This window comes from Saccostrea cucullata, unplaced genomic scaffold, assembly GCF_032062105.1.
Source record: "Saccostrea cucullata isolate Sc308-1 unplaced genomic scaffold, CSIRO_AGI_Scuc_v1 ctg20295, whole genome shotgun sequence".
NCBI lineage: Eukaryota > Metazoa > Mollusca > Bivalvia > Ostreida > Ostreidae > Saccostrea > Saccostrea cuccullata.
Window position 1 is genome coordinate 1 of NW_026937833.1, and position 5,421 is coordinate 5,421.

The window sequence follows — 5,421 nt, forward strand, 5'->3', positions numbered from 1 at the left end:
GGTGTAAAAGACAACACAATTTTCTAAGCTTCGTCATCTTGTACTTGAATGCTTCCAATGATTCGATGTTGGTGAATTCTATGAAGTCCTTATATATCTCGTTTCTGTTCGAGCTAAATAAAAAGGGATATTGTTATTAGTACCATAAACGATTTAAAAAAAAAAAATTAAAACTAGAAATATGTCCATAGGACATGAATGCCCTGCCAAGGATATACATGTATTAGTAATGCAACATGAAAATTTGTATTAGTTGTATGAAATTTGATCAGAATATCTTGAATAGTGATGCAGTTAAATATGTATCAGCATATAAAGTTTGACACTAATTTCTTTAAAGTGAGGTCAAGGTCAAAAGAAATGCCAAGGTCAACTAAAACAATGTTGATGTAGTTGACAATCTCTCATCAATATGTATCAGCTTATGAAGTTGAAAAAATATTATACATGTAAATGGTTTCTTTCAGTATGTATCAGCATATTATGTTTGACACTGATTTAGGAAAAGTGAGGTCAAAGGTCACAGGAAAGTTCAAGTTCAAAAATGTTGAATATCTCTCATCAGTATACAATATCAGCAAATGAAGTTTGATTAAAATATCTTGGATGGTTTCTTAAAAACTGAGCTAAACACTTATTTTAGAAAAGTGTGGTCAAGGTCAGTCTTCGCCAAATCTTTTTTTCAGCACATGCCCTTCGGGCAGGTGTGATCACCAATTACGCAAGCCCGAACAAATATTTACATGCCCAGAATTTTATCAAGCTTTTTTTTATTCTTATTTGCCTTTTCATGCCAAGGAAATAATCTGAAAATCCATTTTGTCAATTTCTTGTCTCGCCATTTGTTTTCAACCTGTACACATTTTGTGTCTCTTTTGCAGAAGAGTTCCTTGGAAATCGCGGTAAAATAAGATGTCGGTAAAATGTTATTATTTTTTTTACTTCACTTAGATGGAAAATCAGACTTTAAAGTACATTTTATGTTATTGGTCTTATTTAATTTAATTATACCAAGGCTTATGCCTAGAATTAACACGCCCTTCGGGCTTGTAAGTGTACAATTTCAACATGCCCGCTTCCAATTTTACCAGGTCCCGGGCATCGGACTCCTGGGATTTGTCGAAGACTGAAGGTCAAAGGAAAGGTGGAGGTCAAAAATGGGAAGCAGCTGAATAGATCTCTTCACCATGTATCAGCATATGAAGTTTGATAATATTACATGTATCTTGACTGGTATCTTTAAAACTTATCTAAGATCTAATTAAGAAAAGTGTAGTCAAGGTCAAAAAAAGGTCAAGGTCAAAAATGGTGATGCAGTTGAATAGCACTTATCAATATCTATGAGCATGTGAAGTTTGATGAAAATATCTTGGATAGTTTCTTTGAAACTGAGCTTTGAACAGAGCTTAATGCAATCTGTGATGGAAGGACAGAAAGACGGAAGACGGACATGACAAACACTAAATGCCTGGCCATATTCATGGCAGGGCATAACAAAAATATAAGTATGATATAGCTCTTAATTAGTACAGCATTATAATTCTTATTTAATACTAAAATAAAATAAAATACCTTATCATGATAACAGTGAAAATAAGCCTCAACAAGGAGGTCTTCAACTGGCAGGGCAATTACCTTGACTGCAGCTTGATAGATATATTACAGGGAGACAACTTGTTAGACGTTGATGGCTGGATGACACACAGGAGAACTTGGAGGAATTTTGCTGTTGGGAAACAAAAAATTACGAAGCAATCTGCCACAAGGAAAGGGAACAAAACCTCAGCCCGCATCACATCTGCAACAAAGAAATTACTTTTTAAATACAGGAGGGGATCCAGGAATTTTTTCAGGGAGTGTCCACCCTAGTCAAAAGCAAAAAAAAAACAACTTTTTTCCAGATGTGAAAAACCTATTTTGTGGGTGGGGTGGGGAGTTGTTGAATGTTGACTTTTAAAGCTTCATACCTATGACTTTCCATACCATTTTCACATAAATCCCAGTTTTCTAGGCGGGATCCTAATTGTCTAAGGGGGTCACTTTTACTTGGTTTAGTATATACATTTAATAGCTCTGCAAATTTGGTGTGTGTGGGGGTGTGTGTGTCTCTGAACCCCCTTTCCTTGAACACATTAAGTTATTAACAAAGTCAATGCATGCAGTTTATACTGTAGTCCTTAGTTATTGATACCAATTAAGTTTGTAATTCTAAACATTTGAAAATTATATGTTGCTATTTTCTTACATTAATGTTGAACATGAGTTGTGTATAACAGAGAAAATCTCCATATTTCATTTCAAATGTGCCCTTCATAAACTTGACTACAGAATGAGAGAATAAAGAAGAACTGGCCAGGGATTTCAGATGGATATTGTCCTTCAAACCATGCCATGTATTCTTCCACTGGAGGTAGCCTGCATGGCACATTGGTTTAGAGCATCTGCTTTAGACTAACAGAGTAAGGAATTTATGGTTCAAATCCCACTGTGGGACATGATGAAACCATATACTAATCAAGGTCTGTATCGCAGTAGGTGCTGGCACAAAAAAGATCCCTGACTGCTCAATGGTGATGTATCAATATGAGTGAAAAATTCTTGAAGTGTCTTTAAACAAACCACTTCCATATCAATAAGACTATTAGTGCGGGGTTGTCACATCCCTCAAAGTGTCAAGCATCCTTTGTGACTATAAAATATTGATGTTGCTGGTATCTCTTTAATGATTCAAATATTACTCTTAATTTTTCAATGTTCATAACCAAGAAAACTTGATAAACTAGACGTACTGTGAGCAATGAGCTCACTAAATAATACCCCGCCTCCCATATGAACATGATGATTCAGAATATAATGGAAGTGACCATGTTTTGCTATGGGAAACCCAAAATATGTGACTATTAGATCATAAAGTAAAATAGGAGGTGCACAATATGTAATAAAGATTCTCTGAAAGTCTTGTCAAATTTCATTCAGTGGTATGAGAGGAGTTGCAGATAAGAGATGGGTACCCCAAAGCGTTACAGACAGACAGACGGACGGATGGACAGACGTTACAGCTAAGTGACCCCACGAACACTATTTACCCTCCCACTTTTCAAGCCAGGGGTATAATAAGTCAAATCTTGTACAACAGGTGAAAGACATAGATATAATCAATTTTACTAAAGTATGGTACATGTGACTTACCCCATGTTTATGTGTAGATACTTGAAGAAACTGGTCATATTAAATGACAACTTAGGAGGTACTATTAGTTACATAGTTTTTGAGTGACAATGTACGGGATGATACCTCAGGTTAGTAAATTTCATACCTGGCGAGGCGGAGCCACATCAGGTATGAAATTTACTAACCAGGTATCATCCCATACCCTGTCACTCAAAAACTATGTAACAAATTTACCCCACCAATGAAACATTTACATATTATCTGTGGTTTATATATGTTTTTCTCTGCTACATGCTTCATCACCCTTAAACTGTGCCTGTTATGATGTCACGTTGTGTTTGTTACATAATACATTGACTGTGTATTGATTTACAATTGACGGGGTATAAGTAATCCACCTCCTTCATGTGACAGACTTCAACCAACCATAAGATTGAAGAATCGTCAAAACATCTACGGAGATGCATGGGGTTAAAATATTATATGGGGTAACTATTACAAACAAGAGCTACAGTTCTACCAGTTGAAAAAAGTTTATATTTATTGTGCACAAAAATTGATTTATTTTATCATGTTTTCAAAGTGCCATCACAAAATGTTACTATACACGACCATTTTGAGAGACAATTAAATTACATGTATTTTGCCCAACAAACATGACAGACCAACACGCTGCAGCTTATATGTGCAGACATTATATGGGAGAAGTTGACAGAAATGAAATCTAGCTTTTGTACAATTGAGAAAAGAATTTAGAGAATTTAATCCACAATCAAGCATAAGTTTTTGTGCTCGACTATATACAGTGGTGTGCCAAAAGTGAAGATAATTTTATTTTTTCTCTGTATATTTCATTGAAAACAACATTTTGTAAAATCATAGGTAAATGGTCAATTTTTGTCCAATTTAAATTTTAATTATTTATTTCAGTACTTAAACCAGAAAATGTGTAGTTATCTTTCTTCAAAAGATTATTACATGTTTAATATGTAGTAAAATATAGTTCATCACACAACATCAGTTCTAAAATTCAAGATCAATGTTGACTATATAATTCATTGTGAATATATGACTTAAAAATTCATGTCACACTTAAATTACAATATTTTTAAATTATCAATGCTTATCAGATAAAAACTATTGTTGTTTTTAACTACAACAATTTCTTGGATTATCAAGAAATTTTTGATAAAATCTGGCAAGAAATGTTGTCATACCAGCGATTTTACAAAATATTGTTTTCAATGAAATATATAAAGAAAAAATAAAATTATCTTCACTTTTGGCACACAACTGTAGCTCTTATTAGCATGACTTCTGTGATGCACCATTTACTGCACATAAAATGATAATTAACCAATAATATTATATGGGGTATCTTTTACAGTAACATGTGTTACATGAACATTTCTGCATAAGTAACATTGTGTTTCTTTTTATTTTTTATGGATATTTAAAGAGTATTATTGAATACTGGCAATATTTAGTAATTATAGCCTGTATGTACAGTATACATGTTAAAAACAGCTGATCATAAGCTTTGTACTGTTTTAAGTACAATTTAATGAGCTTAATGTACTGGTTGTACTGAACCTGATACACTGAGTAAAATAGTATAACGCAGATATGAATGATGTGTATTCATCACTGTTTCGATAGCTATATCAACAGATCAAACTTTTTTTTCTTCAAATTACTGTCTAACACATCTTTAAACTAACATCTTTTGCGCAAGAAAGGATTAAATGGAATCTATTTTCAATAAGAAACAAGAAAGGCTATATCTATGACCTACATGAGACATAAAACTAAAATTCAATTAAAAAGGAACTTACCATAGCGAAAATATTCAACACAATCCTGCGTGCGAAGTGTTTTCTTTTTCACAATCCAAAGTGAAAGCGAAAGTCTCAATGCGCATGCGCGAATGTGTAGCAGGGAGCTGCCGAAAGTTGAATCTCAATAAAATATGGCACGTTTTTGAAGTTGTCATTCATTATAACTCATTTATGTGAAGATTGTAACGGAGTTAGCGTTACAACATTGGCAAATATATCAAATATATCATGAAAGTCCTTGAAAAAAGACTAGCCTAATTTAAGCTTAAAGTTAGCACTGTTTTAGTAATATAAAAAAAATAACATCACAGACCCCCCACTCTTTATTTCAATTTCTGAATATATAAGATGATTTTAACCAGTTCAACAACATACCGGTAACTATAATCAGGGGTCCCTTTTGTGTCAGACA

General features: G+C 33.5%; 1 long non-coding RNA gene across 1 annotated transcript; it reads right to left on the reverse strand.

Moving 5' to 3' along the window:
* Positions 1-5: 5 nt before the first annotated feature.
* LOC134248946 (uncharacterized) lies at positions 6-5,134 on the reverse strand. The gene is made up of 3 exons (XR_009988168.1): positions 5,007-5,134; positions 1,636-1,798; positions 6-113 (listed from the first exon to the last, which is right to left on the reverse strand). It is a non-coding gene; the product is annotated as an uncharacterized LOC134248946 (long non-coding RNA).
* Between the last annotated feature and the right edge of the window lie 287 nt (positions 5,135-5,421).